The sequence below is a fragment of the Salvelinus namaycush genome, chromosome 21, assembly GCF_016432855.1.
Source record: "Salvelinus namaycush isolate Seneca chromosome 21, SaNama_1.0, whole genome shotgun sequence".
In the NCBI taxonomy this organism is placed as follows: domain Eukaryota; kingdom Metazoa; phylum Chordata; class Actinopteri; order Salmoniformes; family Salmonidae; genus Salvelinus; species Salvelinus namaycush.
This window is the reverse complement of record NC_052327.1, coordinates 26,215,858-26,235,262: the sequence shown is the minus strand read 5'-3', so window position 1 is coordinate 26,235,262 and position 19,405 is coordinate 26,215,858. Positions and strand designations below refer to the sequence as shown.

The following is a 19,405-nucleotide window of genomic DNA, read 5'->3' as shown; positions in this document are numbered from 1 at the left end:
GAGAACGGTAAATAACAAATAATAATATATTGAATGCATTAACAGAAATTACCGTAACCAAAGAAATATTACAGATTAGAAATAATGGGCATTAACGGTAAATGTAAGCTATTACTGGTGATATATGTAATGGGGAATTGATAGACACAGAAAACAATGCACACAGTAAAGTTATGAAACAATGAATACCCACGAAATAGCGGGAGAGGACGCATTCTGGAGAGAGGCATGCCTTGTACATCTGAGCCCCAATTCCCATATTCTTGGACCGTGTCCTACCTGTGGCCTCCTCAATGGATTAGTCCACTGAGACAGGCGCAAATCAGACAGATGTCTCATGTGCCATGAAAATAAAAATCTATTGGCGACTGCTGGACTAAAAAAATCCCATATTTTCAATACAGACCCCTTTTGTTATACAGTATTCCATATAAGGCACCCAGACCTTATGAAAGTTGCACATTATACCCTTAATCTTGTAATAAATCAAATCGAGTGATACATAACAACATTTCTGCCATCCATTGTGACATCGTGGGAGGGTAACCAACCTTCCAATTAATAGCAATGCATTTCATTAGCCACTATAAATGCTAGGTTACGCCGTTTTTTCTGATAACATTCTCCAGTATCAACATTTCCAAGCAAACAGAAACAGTGAGAAGGGAGAATCTGTAGACATGCTGAGATAAAAGAACATTCTCTTCGACAGAATTCAGCCAGAATTCACAAGATCATAACATGCAAATATGTTCCTTTTTGCGTTTTACACCTTCAGCAGAGAAATTACATTTCTCAGTGCATGATATTCAGTTTCAATGGCATATAGTATGTTCTATGGATGGTCGTAAACTGCAGTAATTTATGTCTGAGATGATATGAACATGACTGGGCATTCAAACATATCTGTATCCATTCATCATCATCATTAGTATCTCCCAAGTCTTCCTCAAATTTTTGTTTGACATGTTTTGTGTCATCAGGAAAAGCCTCTATAAACCTTTGATACAGTCTGGAAATGAGGTTTGTCAACTGCCTTAAAATAGTTTCAATCTTTGAAGCTTCTTGCTTGTCCAGTGTTTTCTGCACAAAGAGAATAAAGTGTTGTATCTGCAAATGTTCACCTCAGTGCCCTCACAGACTGGACTTCCCTGGTTGCTTGACCCTGCTGAGACCCCTGTCACTATCTGCTCCTGCTCAGATGAGGCATGACAAAGAATTACCTTGGTGTAGATTTGTACATTATATTATCCAAGAATAGAATCAATGGTTCAATAATTGAGATGAGCATTATTCCCAGATCCCAGACTGTATCCTACCCATCAACTCAAGATGGAACTTTGTATCCATTCACTGATTGTTATAATATACTCAAAATTCACCTGAGCTTCGTAGATTGGTCTTCCCTGGCTGTCTGACCATGCTGGGATAGCTGTCACCATCTGATCCTGCTAAGACATGATGAGCATAGTATTGTGTACTGACTGTGCACCATGACAGTGTAGCCTGTAGAGCTGTTTATACCATGTCAGTGTGAAAAGTAGGGAATTAGCTAGGGAAACTGACAGATCAACAACGTTACATTGCTATACTGACTAATAAAAACTCACATTGAGCTGTCAAAAAACGTCCGAATCTCGGTCATCAATAATTTGGCCGCTGGTTTCATCATTTGATTCAGGTCTAGTGGGATTGAGGAAAAAATAATAGCTAAAGTTAGTGAGATAGCTAACGTTAGCAAACTTTTGGCTAGCTCTAATGGTACATCCACTAATGAAAACTAGCCAAGATAATTTACTTCTGTTGAAACGGGACAAAACGGCTGCTAATAATGTCATACACACAACAGGTGTTAGATACAGCTACAGTTGAAGTCAGAAGTTTACATACACCTTAGCCAAATACATTTAAACTCAGTTTTTCACAATTCCTGACATTTAATCCAAGTAAAAATTATGTTTTAGGTCAGTTAGGATCACCACTTTATTTTAAGAATGTGAAATGCCATAATAATAGTAGAGAGTGATTTATTTCAGCTTTTATTTCTTTCATCACATTCCCAGTGGGTCAGAGGTTTACATACACTCAATGAGTATTTGGTAGCATTGCCTTTAAATTGTTTAACTTGGGTCAAACTTTTCAGGTAGCCTTCCACAAGCTTCCCACAATATGTTTGGTGAATTTTGACCCATTCCTCCTGACAGAGCTGGTGTAACTGAGTCAGGTTTGTAGGCCTCCTTTGCTCACACACGCTTTTTCAGTTCTGCCAACAAATTTTTTATGGGATTGAGGTCAGGGCTTTGTGATGGCCACTCCAATACCTTGACTTTGTTGTCGTTATGCCATTTTGCCACAACTTTGGAAGTATGCTTGGGGTCATTGTCCATTTGGAAGACCCATTTGCGACCAAGCTTTAACTTCCTGACTGATGTCTTGAGATGTTGCTTCAATATATCCACATAATTTTCCATCCTCATGATGCTATCTATTTTGTGAGGTGCACCAGTCCCTCCTGCAGCAAAGCACCCCCACAACATGATGCTGCCACCTCCATGCTTCACGGTTGGGAGGGTGTTCTTTGGCTTGCAAGCCTCCCCCTTTTTCCTTCAAACATAACGATGGTCATTATGGCCAAACAGTTCTATTTTTGTTTCATCAGACCAGAGGACATTTCTCCTAAAAGTACAATCTTTGTCCCCATGTGCAGTTGCAAACTGTAGTCTGGCTTTCTTATGGCGGTTTTGGAGCAGTGGCCTCTTCCTTGCTGAGCGGCCTTTCAGGTTATGTCGATATAGGACTTGTTTTACTATGGATATAGATACTTTTGTACCTATTTCCTCCAGCATCTTCACAAGGTCCTTGCTGTTGTCCTGGGATTGATTTGCACTTTTCGCACCAAAGTATGTTAATCTCTAGGAGACAGAACGTGTCTCCTTCCTGAGCGGTGTGACGGCTGCGTGGTCCCATGGTGCTTATACTTGCGTACTATTGTTTGTACAGATGAACGTGGTACCTTCAGGCATTTGGAAATTTCTCCCAAGGATGATCCAGACTTGTGGAGGTCTACAATTTCTTTTCCTGAGGTCTTGGCTGATTTCTTTTGATTTTCCCATGATGTCAAGCAAAGAGACACTGAGTTTGAAGGTAGGCCTTGAAATACATCCACATGTACACCTCCAATTTACTCAAATGATGTCAATTAGCTTATCAGAAGCTCTCGAAAGCCATGAAAAATTTTCTGGAATTTTCCAAGCTGTTTAAAGGCACAGTCAACTTAGTGTATGTCAACTTCTGACCAACTGGAATTGTGATACAGTGAATTATAAGTGAAATAATCTGTCTGTAAACAATTGTTGGAAAACTGACTTGTGTCATGCACAAAGTAGATGTCCTGACCAACTTGCCAAACATTGTTAACAAGAAATTTGTGGAGTGGTTGAAAAACGAGTTTTAATGACTTCAACCTAAGTGTATGTAAACTTCCGACTTCAACTGTACCTGACAGATAGCTAGAGACTAACATTAGAGCTAAACTGGCTGTGGTAGCTACTAAATAGCTAGTTAGTTCATTATCTTCAGACATAACTTCAGCCGAGAGGTAATATAACATTACTGTAGCTAATGGTACATGTCAATTACACTACGAGCTCAGCACTGGGAATAAATACTTTTTTTCTGTTAAGTCAAACAGCAGTTACCTTGCCAGCTATATCAATCAAATATAGTTACCAGCTTCTGCTCTGCTTGCTTTTACAACTCGGAGAAAAGGCGCAACTCACACAGAGACAGCAGCTGCAGACACCATGCCTTTCAGAAGCTTTGCCTTCACACAGCCTGTCTGCACACTCTCTGGTGTCCGCTCAGTCATAGATCCAGCCGGCAGACACCGCCAATCAGCCTACCTGACCGCTCTGAGGCGTCTGCATGGTCCTAAAGCACACTGTTACAGCTTTTAGTATAACAGTGCAATGATGAAACTGGGGGTGACAAAAATGCAATTTTAAAATGTGAGGGGGTCATGTCCTCCCTGTCCCCAGAGAAATTTGTGTACTGCATTATGTCCTTCTGCCCAATCCCTTGGACATAAAATAGGTTTGTTGGGATTGAACTAAGGTGGAGTGAATGGGGGGGGGGGGGGGGGGGGGGGTGATATGGGTTGGTGGCGTCGTAGTGGTGATTGAGGGTGACAGAATAATTCAGATAACTGGAAAATGGGCTGGTGGGTTTCAATAGAGGGTGCAGTTACTGTGGAGGGGTGGTGGGCATTGTGGTGAATGGCAGACCTCTATTGATCTCTCTTTCCAGTCTTGGCCTATCTCACACAGGCAGGGAGGCGGCTGTGCAGTCTCTCCTTCCAAACGCATGACATCACCCAGGGTTGCCAGGGTAACAACTGCCCAGGGCCTGAGAGAGGAGTCATTCATCTCTTTTGGGAGTGCCAGTCTGGGAGGGTTCAGGGCTTTTATCACTGTCATATACATTTACTCTGTGTTTGTGTGTGCGGAGGAGATCAAATAAAATAAAATGTTATTAGTCACATGCGCTGAATACAACAACCTTACAGTGAAATGCTTACTTACGAGCCCCTAACCACAAGACTTCCTTAGATATCGTGCACCAGCTGTTATTTACAAAAATACATAGTCCACTGCCCCTTGTCTTACCAGATGCCGCTGTTCTATCCTGCCGATACAGCGTATAACCAGCCGTATAATCAACCAGTATGTTGATAATGTCGTCGTTCAGTCACGACTCTGTGAAGCATAAGATATTACAGTTTTGAATGTCCCGTTGGTAGTTTAATCTGCTGCGTATGTCATCAATTTTATTTTCCAAAGATTGCATGTTTGCTAGCAGAATGGAAGGCAGTGTGGCTTTATTTGATCGCCTACGAATTCTCAGAAGGCAGCCCGCCGGACCCTTTTTCTCCGCCTTCTCTTCACGCAAATGACGGGGATCTGGGCCTGCTCCCGGGAAAGCAGTATGTCATTCACGTCGGGCTCGTCGGACTCTTTAAAGGAAAAATGGATTCTTCCAGTTCGTGGTGAGTAATCTTAGTTCTGATGTCCAGAAGTTATTTTCGGTCATAAGAGACGGTAGCAGCGACATCATGTACATAATAAGGTACAAACAACGCAAAGAAACAAACAAAATCACAATTGTATAGGAACACGTAAGACGTCAGCCTTCCTCTCCGGCGCCATTTTAGTAATGCTGGCCCTGAGAAATCTCTTCCCTCTTTTGATGGACTTATCTCTTCCACTCAAACGTTTTCACAGAGTGTGTTGTTAGGGTCTTGGTTCAACTATTGCTCTGCAATCAGTTTATTGACACTCACTGATGACTTGTTTAAGGATGTGTGTATCTTTCTGCTGTGCACACAGCTGTACTAGAAACCAGGCTATCCTGTGTGCAGTGCAGTATATCAACAGGCACATGGAGCTTGTCTTCTTTGAAATCTAGATTTGAAAGAAAGTGCAAGCCTCAAGGAAACCAGAAGATAGGAAAAGCAGGCTGCTTTCACAGCACTTTTCAGAGGATGGAGTGTTTGAAGAGAAATACAGTCAGCATCAGAGCAATGTGATGTTCTCCAGATCGAAGCATCAGACTCTTAGGGCAATATCATCTTCAGATTGATGGAGATCATTGTACAAAATAATACTGTGGATTGTCAGTATGGTATCTGTTAGTATAGTATATGCTTGTGGTCAGTGGCGGACTTACCATTAGGTAGAAGAGGCAATTGCATCAGGCCTCACATCATCAAGGGGCCTCAGGAGCTGGGCAGATTTTTTTTATTTTTTACAAGTAATATATATGTATATATAATTTCTCCACTTGAGGCTTCGCTCGAGGTGCGATTAAGATGACATTTTAACAGGGAAATTATCTAAGTTAAAAATTGATTTCGTAAAAAAGAGAGGTACTGCTAATAATATTCCCTTTGTCATTGTGGCAGAGAGTATATGTACTTGCCTTCAGAAAGTATTCATACCCCTTGACTTATTACATATTTTGTTGTGTTACAGTTACAGCCTGAATTCAAAATGGATTAAATAGATTTGTTCTCTCCATTCAGCCACAAGAACATTAGTTAGGTCAGGCACTGATGTTGGGCCATTAGCCCTGGCTCTCAGCATTCCAATTCATCCCAAAGGTTTTTGATGGGGTTGAGGTCAGGGCTCTGTGCAGGCCAGTCAAGTTCAGTCAAACATTTCTGTATGGACCTTGCTTTGTGCACAGGGGCATTGTCATGCTGAAACAGGAAAGGGCCTTCCCCAAACTGTTGGCCCAAAGTTGTAAGCAAAGAATTGTCTAGAATGTCATTGTATGCTGTAGCGTTAAGATTTCCCTTCACTGGAACTAAGGGGCCAAGCCCGAACCATGGAAAAAAAACAGCCCCAGACCATTATTCCTCCTCCACCAAACTTTACAGTTGGCACTAAGCATTGGGGTAGGTAGCCTTCTCCTGGGATCCGCCAAACACAGATTTATCCGTCGGACTGCCAGATGGTGAAGCTGGACTCATCACTCCAGAGTTTCCATTGCTCCAGAGTCCAAAGGCGATGAGCTTTACACCACTCCAGCCAACACTAGGCATTGCACATGTTGATCTTAGGCTTGTGCGACTGCTCAGCCATGGAGACCCATTTCATGAAGCTCCCGACGTACAGTTATTGTGCTGATGTTGCTTCCAGAAGCAGTTTGGAACTCGGTAGTGAGTGTTGCAACCGAGGACAGACGATTTTCACGCTCTACAGCACTCAGCGGTCCCGTTCTGTGAGTTTATGTGGTCTACCACTTCGCTGCTGAGACGTTTTTGCTCCTGGACGTTTCCAGCTCTAGCAGGGCAGAGGTTTTACAAATGGACTTGTTGGAAAGGTGGCATCCTACGATGGTGCCATGTTGAAAGTCACTCTGTCTATGGAAATGACATGGCTGTGTGCTCGATTTTATGCACCTGTCAGCAACGGGTGTTGCTGAAATAGCCGAATCCACTAATTTGAAGGGGTGTCCACATACTTTTGTATATATAGTGTATCATATGCCCCAGTCCATAGGAAGGATCACCCTAGTGAAGTAATCCTGTGGATGTCACATAGGCCTACTCTCTCTCCCTGCTAACTTCAACTCAGAGGACGGTGCAGTGTCATCACTATAATTAAACCTGCTTTTGTGACAATAATTGTGAGAAATAAACTAACAAGAAAATGTGGGCAATACATCTACCTACCTTACCTTATGCGTCCTGTGGCATCTGTTTCTGCAACCTTAGTTTCAGCATAGGACTACACATTCCCTGTCAATAACTTTACATTAACTGTTTGTACTTCCAAGTACAGCTTGCATGCCAAAGCCCATTTGGGTATTGAGGAGGGGGTGAATGGGAGACATTTTTATTCCAACTCTCAAGACGTGAGAGGCGCACACAGCTGAAAATCCCCCTTCTCCCTCCACCCACCCTTCCCCCGTTGCTCTTTGAAGCCCAACCAGCACATTGCTCCCTGCTGCCATAGCAGCTTCTAGTTGAGTGTGTCGGTCTGTGTGTTTGCACCCGCGGATAAACTCTCGAAGAGTGCTCAACAGGAGTTAGTAGGCTACAAAGCTGTGGCGCATGGTATCGTTGCCTGTTTTCGCCACTTCTCCAAAAAGTCCTTAAGAAGTCACGGCCCCGGGTCGGCTGAAAGTCTTCTTCATCCTCATTGGTTTGTCAACACCCCTCCAGAGATAAGGAAGCAAGCCTTCCACTTCTCTCGCAGCAGAGGGAGAAAGTGACACTCGTGAAACTGGAGGGCAAATGACAAAGGAACTGCATTGCGTGAACAAGTCTCTTGGATATTAATTGTGTCATTTGCTTATTTCTGATGAAGGAATTCGCTGAACTAATTTCCTTGTTTATTGAATTGACATTTTCATTTGAAATTCGGAGATTTGGAGTGACTTCGGCTGATAGACTACCTACCCTGGCGGCAGACATGTATGTTGGTTTTGTGTTTATCTTGTGGTTTGTCCTAAGTAGCATATGACATTTAGGTGTGAATTTAAGAAGTGTGTGTATATTTATTTTCATAATATTTGCTATAGTCTTCTGCATAGCCCGGCTACTGCAATACAGTAAGTCACGTGAAGCACAATTTTGCAACCATTCAATCACACAACGGACTGTATGTGACTAGAGACTATAGGCCTGGCTATTTAGTCAGATGTTTCCTTTTAAAATAAATTGTGGTCTACTTTGTGTTGGTGGAATCCTCCAGCAGATTGTCATGGGTGACGAGGCAGTGACCCATGATGAGTGCAGGGTAAACGGAGAGGGCTCATTGTTGCTCAGCGTTATGATGACAAAGAGAGTCTTGTCTGTAAACTGGGATTTGTTTGATATTTGAAATGAATGCGATCGAAATGCTTGGTAGCCACGGGTATTTAGTAACACAAGCCGCGGGAAAGAATCCTTGGCTTTTTATGAAACAGAGGGCGACACACTATACAGCCTGTCAGTGCACCATATGATAATCTGTTTATAGAATCCAATATATTGTAAATGTTGGTGTTATCAGCTGTCTGTCAGAATCACTTGACGCTACACTAACATTTTGTTTCGCGAATCATGTCCTTATCTCCATTGCTGTTGCTTGCCGATTTCGTTTAGCTAATCTCCTACAATCTAATCCATCTGTTGACTTTTTTTTCTATGTCGATGCAAGGGAATGTCTCCATCTGCAAATGATGAAACCTTGTTTACATTGGCCGCAGATTTTAAGTTTTAATAGCCAGAATAAGCGTCTGGATAAAATGGACAAGCACATCCCATGTTTGGAGTGAAGCCATTGCTAGAGAAGGTCCTGCATGTAAGCCTAAACAGTACCAACTTTCCAGAAAACGTCTTAAATTCCGTGTAATAGAAGCCTAACACGAATAATCATGATGTCATTGATGCTGCTGACTAACTACAGGTAACTGCCAAAATAAAGGAAACCCCAACATAAAGCGTCTTAAAAGGGCAATACACGTTGGCATAGATTCTACATGTGTCTGGAACTCTATTGGTGGGATGTGACACCATTCTTCCACGAGAAATTCCATCATTTGGTGTTTTGTTGGTGGTCGAAAACGCAGTCTCAGGCGTCGCTAGCCGCTCCAGAATATCCCAGAAGTGTTAAATTGGGTTGAGATCTGGTGACTGAGACACATACACACACCCTATGCTCCTTTGAGACCCCTCTTTCAAAGTCACTAAGATCTCTTCTAGCCATGATAGCCAAAATATTGGGCAACTGGGCATTTTTATACATGACCCTAAGCATGAGCATGTTAATTGCTTAATTATCTCAGGAACCGCACCTGCTTTCAATATACTTCGTCCCTCATTTAATATATTTTGGCAGTTACCTGTATGTTAATATATTTGAGAGGGTTATATTCCTAATGTTACAGTTATGGTCTATGAACAAAATGTGAAGTGGTTTTGTAGAGACTGGTCGGGGGAGGAATGAGTGGTGTTATGTTTGGGATATGAGGAATGTGTCGGTCTCTTCAGTCTTGTCTGCATCCATGGCTGTGTACCCCATGTGTAAGACCAACACTGACCTACACACGTCCCCTTGTGCCCACAGTAGATTTAGGTGATATGGTCAAAAATCCATAGCAAGATAAATATACCCTTTTTTTGTTGTTGTTTTTCTCGCAATAATTATACATTTATTTTTTGGGGAGGTGTACAGTTACACCCTTTTTACACCATGTACAGGAATTGCCACAATATATTAGCCTAAGTTATTTGGCTACCAGGTGATCCAGCATATGATTAATAAGATGATGAAACACTTCTACAGAAAGAGACCTGTATTTTAAACATGCATTTATTTCTTCAGATTTAAATGCAATAGTATTTCATCCAAGTTCAAGTATATTGGTGTTTGGTAATTGCAGCATATTATTTGCGCCAAATGCAATCAAAATGTAGGCATAACTTTTTGCTAAATTTATATTTAACTTTATTACAATACATACCAATGGCGAGGTGAAGTCGATGTCCAAGACACTGCAACCTCATCCACACGTTTAGGTTGGTGGCTTTAAAGATGTTTGCCCCACTGTCCATTGTGACGCATACCTGCTTCTCCTCTGGCGGATCCCAGGCTGCTAACGAGTCCCACATCCCCTGGGATATTATCTCTGCAGTGTGGTCCTCTGGAAAGTGGGCAGTCTGCAAGCACCTGCTGCGCAGCTTCCAGTCGGCATCGATGTAGTACAGTGTCAATGACATATAGGGCTCCACTTGTTGTCGCCAAATGGTGCACCTGTTTTGGCATGATATTTCCTGTACATGGCATTTTGTATTTATTGTCCAGAGTGTGAACCATCTTCTTGAACCCACTTTGTTCAACTGTTGAATTTGGGGCCATGTCTTTTGGGATGTGGTACGTTATGGCATCTTATTTCATTCCCTCAGTACGTGTTTTGCATAGGGAATTGTGTGTGCAAACTATTCCATAATGGGTTGTTGCCTGGGCTTTGCTCTTGTTATGATGCTTGTTGGCCTCTGCCCAATTTGTTTTGTTGTCATGCTGTATTTACATGGCTGTGTTTCAAATGGTGGAATAAGTTGCTTGTGACCCGTGTTGTTGCTATAGTATTTTGTGTCAGTTCAATAAGCCAAAACAACTGATCCTTTTGCAGTAATTATTTCTGGGACTGCATTTTCTTCGTCTCTGTTCATATCTCCCCCTTATGAACGAGGCTACTCGCAACATCACTTGGGAGAATTGCCAACAACAGGTGTGGGAAGCATGGGATAGAACACGGTTCTGATTGGCTGCTGTAGTCTTGGTTCAAATGAAACGGCATAGATGGACGTGTTAAGCTCCAGGAGCGGGATGCTTTTTTCTATGCCATTTCGAGGTGATGGCAGCGGATGAATGGCATGACAACGGGCCTCAGGATCTCAAATCAAATTTTATTAGTCACATGTGCCGAGTACAACAGTGAAATGCTTACTTACGAGCCCCAAACCAAAAATGCAGTTTAATATTTTTTTTTTTTGAGTAAGAATAAAAAATATAAGTAACAAGTAATTAATGAGCTGCAGTAAAATAACAATAGCGAGACCATACATGGGGGGGGGGGGTACCGGTACAGAGTCAATGTGCGGGGGGCACATTGACTCTGTACCGGTGCCCCCCTGTGGTGTTGAGCGCTGAGCTGTAGTCAATGAACAGCATTCTCACATAGGTGTTCCTTTTGTCCAGGTGGGAAAGGGCAGTGTGAAGTGCAGTAGAGATTGCACCATCTGTGGATCTGTTAGGGCGGTATGCAAATTGGAGCAGGTCTAGGGTTTCTGGGATAATGGTGTTGATGTGAGCCATGACAATCCTTTCAAAGCACTTCCTGGATACTGACCTGAGTGCTACGGGTCGGTAGTCATTTAGGCAGGTTACCTTAGTGTTCTTGGGCACAGGGACAATAGTGGTCTGCTTAAAACATGTTGGTATTACAGACTCGGACAGGGAGAGGTTGAAAATGTCAGTGAAGACTTGCCAGCTGGTCAGAGCATCCTCACAGTACACGTCCTTGTATTCCGTCTGGCCCTGCGGCCTTGTGAATGTTGACCTGTTTAAAGGTATTACTCACATCGGCTGTGGAGAGTATCATCACACAGTCTTCCGGAACAGCTGGTGCTCTCATGTGTTCCGGGATTCCTCCGATGGCATTGAGGAGTACACCACATCAGTCATTGGCTTCATCAATAAGTGCATCAATGACGTCGTCCCCACAGTGACCGTACATACATACCCCAACCAGAAGCCATGGATTATAGGCAACATCCGCACTGAGCTAAAGGCTAGAGCTGCCACTTTCAAGAACGGGACTCTAACCCGGAAGCTTATAAGAAATCCGTTTCTTGATATGCCACACCTGTCAGGTGGCTGGATCATCTCGGCAAAGGAGAAATGCTCACTAACAGGAATGTATACAAATTTGTGCACAACATTTGAGAGAAATAAGCTTTTTGTGCATATGTAACATTTCTGGGATTTTTTTATTTCAGCTCATAAAACACGAGACCACACTACATGTTGCATTTTATATTTTTGTTCAGTGTATGCACTGTAGACCATATGTTTTGTTTGATTTATTCACAATACATCTCAAACTCCAAACTGTCTTCAGCAATACTGTTGTACACACTGGTTATACCAAACATTAGGAACATATTCCACACCCCGCTTCCTTTTGCCCTCAGAATGGCCTCAATTTGTCTGGGCATTTACTCTACAAGTTGTAGAAGGTGTTCCACAGGGATACTTGCCCATGTGGACTCCAGTGCTTCCCACAGTTGTTTTAAGTTGGCTGGATGTGCTTTTGGTGGTGGAACATTCTTGATATACACAGGAAACTGTTGAGTGTAAAAAAACATTTAGAAAAAACAGCAGTGTTGCAATTCTTTACACAAACCGGTGTGCCTGGCACCTACTACCAAACCCTGTTCAAAGGCACTTAAATGTTGTCATGCCCATTCACCTTCTGAATGGCACACATACACAATCAATGTCTCAATTGTCTCAGGATTAAAACTCCTTCTTTAACCTGTCTCCTCCCCTTAATCTACACTGATTTGAAGTGGATTTAACAAGGGACATCAATAAGGGATCATAGCTTTCACCTGGATTCACCTGGTCAGGTGTTCATAATGTTTTCTATACTCGGGGTACATATTTTTTTTGATACTAGGTTCAAGGAGAAACTGAGATGAGTCTTTGAGTTTATGATGTTTCAATTTAATGCACCTGGTTTCTGCCAGAGCACTTTAGGGTTCTTGAATGACCATCCGCGTACATAAAATACATGGCCTGATTGTCAACCTTAGTAGGGTGCATTTGGACTCTCCCAGCATGCCCTCTGTTCCTCAACACCAGGGCCCTCGGCAGTTGATGACTTCCTCTGGGTGGCTGTGTTCGGAAGTTGGACTGCTAATTAAATGTCCTCTCTCTCTCTCTCTCACATGCACATCACACACACACACAAATGCACCCAAACTCGCCCGTAGGGTAATTGCTTGTGTACACACAGTCATATCTACCACTTTATTTTTTAATTATGGACGCAATTAGTGTTTGTAGTTGAGTTTGGCTCTTGTTGAGTGTTGTGTTTGGCTGTTGTTGGTTCATTGTCAATCATTACTTGACAATACTAATCTTTTTATCATTTCATTGGCACAAACCCTCAATAGACTGCTACATTGGGAGAACAATGAATGCACTAATCAGAACAACTTAGAAGCCACAGAGTGCAGGGTAGACCAGCCCAGTCTATTTCAGAACACTGTGCTACAAGGCAGCCGAACTCACAGAGAAAAGAAGAGACCACAGTGTAGTTGTCAAGCTCCCTGAGCTTTTCAAACAGGAAGCTGCAGGATTTACAGTTATGTGGTGGTGATGCTATGAAGTGCCTTAGGAAAGTATTCAGACCCCTTGACTTTTCCACATTTTGTTATGTTACAGCTAGGGATGCACGATATATCAGTGAACATATCGGAATCGGACGATATTAGCTAAAAATGCCAACATCGGTATCGGTCCAATGTTAAGTTTAACGCCGACGTGAAAAACCGATGTCAAAGCTGACGTGCATACCTATATAACGTAGGTACAGGACGTAATGACTCTACGTTAAATGTTGCGCTACATGTGCAACACCGCCATTTGAAAGAGTAAGAAAATAACGCCAAGATAATGGAATTCATTGCCCTTGACAATCAACCGTTCTCTGTCGTGGGTGATGTTGGCTTTCGCGACTGGTCTAGCACCGGTATACACTAACGTTACCAAGTGCGCTATTGTTCAGATGTTGCCCTACCGGAGTTACAGTAATAGCGTCACTGCTATTAGCTTCACGACATATACTATGGAATGCCGTTTCGCTCTCTGCGTGTCAAAAAAGATGCACGTCAAATAACACTGACGCATTAAATAAGCTTTTAATTTGACACGTCAAATAACACCGTTCTATTACAGAATGTTGTGGGTTCTGAATTTGCACGTGTAAGCCAAGCGCCACCACTACTATCAGTAGCACTGTCAAAGCTGTACAAAAAAATCTGCAAACACCAGACACAAACAATGTGTTTACAATACCCCGTTGGTAATAAAGCATTATTTGTTTGACCGCAACTTCTGGGGTAGCTAGCTAGCTTTAGCTTGGTACCTAGATGGCACCAATACAACCTTCCTGAAAACAATGACCAGTAGAAACTGCAGTCATTTTCACTATTCTTAGCAATGATTTAGGAATCCTTGTAAGTGTTAGCAAGGTAGCCACTTGTTTGCCTATTGAAATTGAACTTCAGTTCATGAAAATAAATAGCTAGCCAGCTACTTAACCCTGTTGCCCAAAGCTAACCTTTATAAGCAGCCAGCTAGCTTCATCTGGCTAGTGAGGCTCGACCACCGGGTTATGTGTTGTGAAGCTAGCCACAATAAGGATTAGGCACAATAGTGGAATTTGCGGTTTGCCTTCAAAATAAAAGTACCCCTTTGAAAGTGATGCAGAAGGTTACAATTGGTGGAATCATGCCATATTTAGACTAGATAGTGTTAGAAAAGGTTGGAATGTGAAGCAATGAAATGGGGAATCCGTCTACTCGGTGACACCCACAGAACACAACTGAAGTGTTTAGGCAAATATTAGCATTGTAGCTCTTAAAACTGTGACTGTGTGAATTAAAAAAAAAAAAATATTTCACCTTTTATTTAACCAGGTAGGCCAGTTGAGAACAAGTTATCATTTACAACTGCGACCTGGCCAAGATGAAGCAAATCAGTGCGACCAAAAACAACAACAGAGTTACACATGGGATAAACAAAAGTACAGTCAATAACACATAGAAAAATATATATACAGTGTGTGCAAATGAAGTAAGGAGGTAAGGCAATAAATAGTCCATTGTGGCGAAGTAATTACAATTTAGCAATTAACACTGGAGTGATAGATGTGCAGATGATGATGTGCAAGTAGAAATACTGGTGTGCAAAAGAGCGGAAAAACAAATATGGGGATGAGGTAGGTAGTTGGTTGGATGGGCAGTGTACTGTACAGCTGCAGCGATCAGTAAGCACCTCTGATAGCTGATGTTTAAAGTTAGTGAGATATAAGTCTCCAACATCAGTGATTTTTGCAATTCGTTCCAGTCATTGGCATCAGAGAACTGGAAGGACAGGCGGCCAAAGTAGGTGTTGGCTTTGGGGATGACCAGTGAAATATACCTGCTGGAGCCTGTGCTACAGGTAGGTGTTTCTATGGTGACCAGTGAGCTGAGAAGGCGGAGCTTTACCTGGCAAAGACTTAGATGACCTGGAGCCAGTGGGTTTGGCGACGAATATGAAGCGAGGACCAGCCAACGAGAGCATACAGGTTGCAGTGGTGGGTAGTATATGGGGCTTTGGTGATAAAACGGATGGCACTGTGATAGACTGCATCCAATTTGCTGAGTAGTGTTGGAGGCTATTTTGTAAATGAGCTCGCCGAAGTCATTGATCGGTAGGATAGTCAGTTTTACGAGGGTATGTTTGGCAGCATGAGTGAAGGAGGCTTTGTTGCAAAATATTTAATTTTGGATTGGAGATGCTTAATGAGTCTGGAAGGAGAGTTTACAGTCTAGCCAGACACCTAGGTATTTATAGTTGTCCACATATTCTAAGTCAGAACCGTCCAGAGTAGTGGATGCTAGTCTGGCGGGCGGGTGCGGGCAGCGATCGGTTGAAGAGCATGCCTTTCGTTTTACTAGCATTTAAGAGCAGTTGGAGGCCACGGAAGGAGTGTTGTATGGAAAATAACCTCCCCAGTTAGCCTATTGTGTGTATTGACATTCATATTGCACTGTACAGCTTTACCTAACACCCTCACTACACTGCTCGCGTCGTGTGCGTGAGCGTTGCAAAGTAAATTTAGAAATCTATATTATTAAATGATTGTACCCACACTGCTCGTGCGCGTCAACGAGCGTCTGCGTTGCCAAGGGCTAAAATAGAAGTAATTTCTATTTGTGATGCAGATTGCACTGCAAGTCCTGCCTCTCCCATCTCCTCATTGGTTTATAGAAGCAGATACCCATGTGCCATCTCCTCATTGGTTATACCCACGTGGGTGATTGAAAGATGAACTGTGTTTTCGGTCACCGTGGTAATACTATGAAAGTTTAGATGCCAATCACCATATAAGTTCAAAGAAGAAAAAGCCTGGAAGGAGGAGAGATGACTAGAAACGATTCGGGTGACCGTTTTATCTGTGGATTAACTGTCGGAGTTGAGAACCTTGTGCAGTTCAGGTTAAATAACAACTCAATGTTTATATCCCAGGACAAATTAGCCAGCAGCAAGCTAGCTAAATATGACAAATTCGCTAGCAAGTGCAAGCTAGCTAGCTAAATTGCCATAAATGTTTAATGCTTTTCGACCTGTCCCCAAATTAATGTAATTGGTTCAGAGTTTGTTTTGCTATTTTAACCTGCGTGTTGTGATCGCGTTTAGTGTGGGGGGACAAAATAAATCTATGCACGATGGCGCACGCGCACAGCCGGTTTAGGTTCCGTGTAAGGATTGGGGATCAATGAAATGGTAACAGTCTACTTAATACCCAATATATTTTTTCCCAATGTCCTCCTCAGAGTTATCAGACTCCAAAACCTCCATGCAGTATTGTTTTTCATAGGGAATAGTGTTCAATACACAGGTTGACAATAATTGTGTCTCAATTCAGATGTTTCATGCTAATGTTCTCTGGGTGTCACTGAGTAGACTGATACCCCATGTCATTGAGCCACAATCCACAGGTAAGGCTGTACAGTGAAATAAGTATGCTCCCAATGCAATTCTGAAGTATAATACATCCAGTGTGATTTCAACAGATTTGTCAAATTAACAAATTATTTTGTTGATTTTATATAACATTCCAGTCTTGTTTAGCATTCTAATTCTACTATTTGTATTCGTTTGCATCACTATAAATGACATATCCTTATTGTGGCTAGCTTCACATAGATGGGTCCGACCACCATTAATCAAATAAGAACTGTCTTATTAATTAGGGTTATTTTAGATGACGCCTAGCTATATAGTTAGCTAGCTAACTATAGCTACTGAAACAGATTATGTCGTTTTGCTATGTTTTTGGGGAAGAACATTGTTTGCATCCATGAGCTAGCTAGCTTTTTTTATGACCAGCACTGTAGGTGCGAGGCAACTTTACCAGCATCAAAGCATACGTGTCGATGAATCGTTGTGACATATGAGTGATAGTGTAATCAATGCGTTAAATTATGTGACGTGCAGTCATTTTCAGGTCTTGATTGGTCAACAAGCTTATTTGACACATCAAATAGTGTTATTTGATGTGTATCTTTTTTTGACATGCAAAGACTGAAACGGTGTTCCATAGAAATCCTGGTTGAGAATGAAACGACTGAACAACGAAACAGCACAGCAAGTAAGTGAAAGAAATAGGTTTTGATTATGTTTTACTGGTAATGGGGACTTATGTAAATGTCAACAAAATAACTTTTTTGTGTGTGTGTGTGACCTTTTATTTAACTAGGCAAGTCAGTTAAGAACAAATTCTTATTTACAATGACGGCCAAACCCGGACGACGTTGGGTCAATTGTGCGCCGCCCTATAGGACTCCCAATCACGGCCGGATGTGATACAGCCTGGATTCGAACCAGGGACTGTAGTGACACCTCTTGCACTGAGATGCAGTGCCTTAGACCGCTGCGTATGTTTGTGTGTGTGTTAACTATTTAACTGTACTAGAATGCTTAAAAGGCCGCCAAAATTGTAAGTATCAGTTATCAGTATAATCTTTTGGGGGCAGAGAAAATATCGGATATCGGTATAGGCCAAAAATGTAATGTCTGTGCATCACTAGTTACAGCCTTATTCTAAAATATATTAAATAGTTCCCTCCCTCATCAATCTACAAACAATACCTCATAATGACAAAGCAAAAACAGTTTTTAAAAAATGTAAAAATGTTTGCTATAAAAAAATTGTAAATATCAGGTTTGCATAAGCAATCAGACCCTTTACTCTTTTTTTTGATGAAGCACCTTTGTCAGCGATTACAGCCTTGAGTTTTCTTGGGTATGACGCTACAAGCTTTGGCACACCTGTATTTGGGGAGTTTCTCCCATTCTTCTCTGCAGATCCTCTCAAGCTCTGTCAGGTTGAATAGGGAGCGTTGCTACACAGATATTTTCGGGTCTCTCCAGAGATGTTCAGGTCCGGGCTCAGGCTGGGCCACTCAAAGACATTCAGAGACTTGTCCTGAAGCCACTCCTGCGTTGTCTTGGCTGTGTGTTTAGGGTCATTGCCCTGTTGGAAGGTGAACCTTCGCCCCAGTCTGAGGATCTCTCTCTACTTTGCTCTGTTCATCTTTTCCTCAATCCTGACTAGTCTCCTAGTCCACCATGCTTCACCGTCAGGATGATGTTCAATCTTGGTTTCATCAGACAAGAGAGTCTTGATTCTCATGGTCAGAGTCTTTAGGTGCCTTTTTAGCCAACTCCTAGCGGGCTGTCATTTGCCTTTTTACTGAGGGGCTTCTGTCTGGCCACTCTACCATAAAGGCCTGATTGGTGGAGTGCTGTAGAGATGGTTGTCCTTCTGCAATGTTCTCCCATCTCCACAGAGGAGCTCTCTGAGTGACCATCAGGTTCTTGGTCACCTCCCTGACCAAGGCCCTTCTCCTCCAATTACCTAGTTTGGCTGGGCAGCTAGCTCTAGGTGGTTCCAAACTTCAACCATTAAAGAATGATGGAGGCCACTGTGTTCTTGGGGACATTTAATGCTGCAGACGTTTTTTCGGTACCCTTTCCCAGATCTGTGCCTCGGCACAATCCTGTCTCTGTGCTCTATGGACAATTCCTTCGACCTCCTGGCTTGGTTTTTGTTCTGACATGCAATGTCAACTGTGGGACCTTATAATCAATGTGTGTGTGTGTGTGTGTCTTTCCAAATGATGTCCAATAAATTGAATTTACCACAGGTGAACTACAATCAAGTTGTAGAAACATCTCAAGTATGATCAATGGAAACAGAATGCACCTGAGCTCAATTTTGAGGCTCATATCAAAGGGTCTGAATACTTGTAAATACGTTTTTTCAGTTTTTTCATATGTTATAAATGTGCAAAGATTTCTCAAACTGTTTTCGCTTTGTCATTATGGGGTATTGTGTGTAGAGTGCCAAGGGGGGGGAAAAATATTATTTAATCAATTTTAGAATTAGGCAAAATGTGGAAAAAGTCAAGGGCTTTGAATACTTTACGACGGCGCTCTAAATGCTCTGTTCTGCGTGTTGGTGTAGATGTTTTACAGTATTCCTCTTACTTGTCTAAATTGTTCAGATAATG

At 42.2% G+C, this 19,405-nt stretch overlaps 1 protein-coding gene across 1 annotated transcript in view; it reads left to right on the top strand.

Annotated features, from left to right (window-relative positions):
- The first annotated feature begins 7,547 nt into the window (after nt 1–7,547).
- The window catches only part of LOC120066248 (rho family-interacting cell polarization regulator 1-like), a 106,667-nt gene continuing 94,809 nt past the window's right edge, over nt 7,548–19,405 (top strand). Inside the window, exon 1 of the mRNA XM_039017492.1 lies at nt 7,548–7,978. The gene's annotated coding sequence lies outside the window, so the exon portion shown is untranslated. The remainder of the gene's footprint in view (nt 7,979–19,405) is intronic.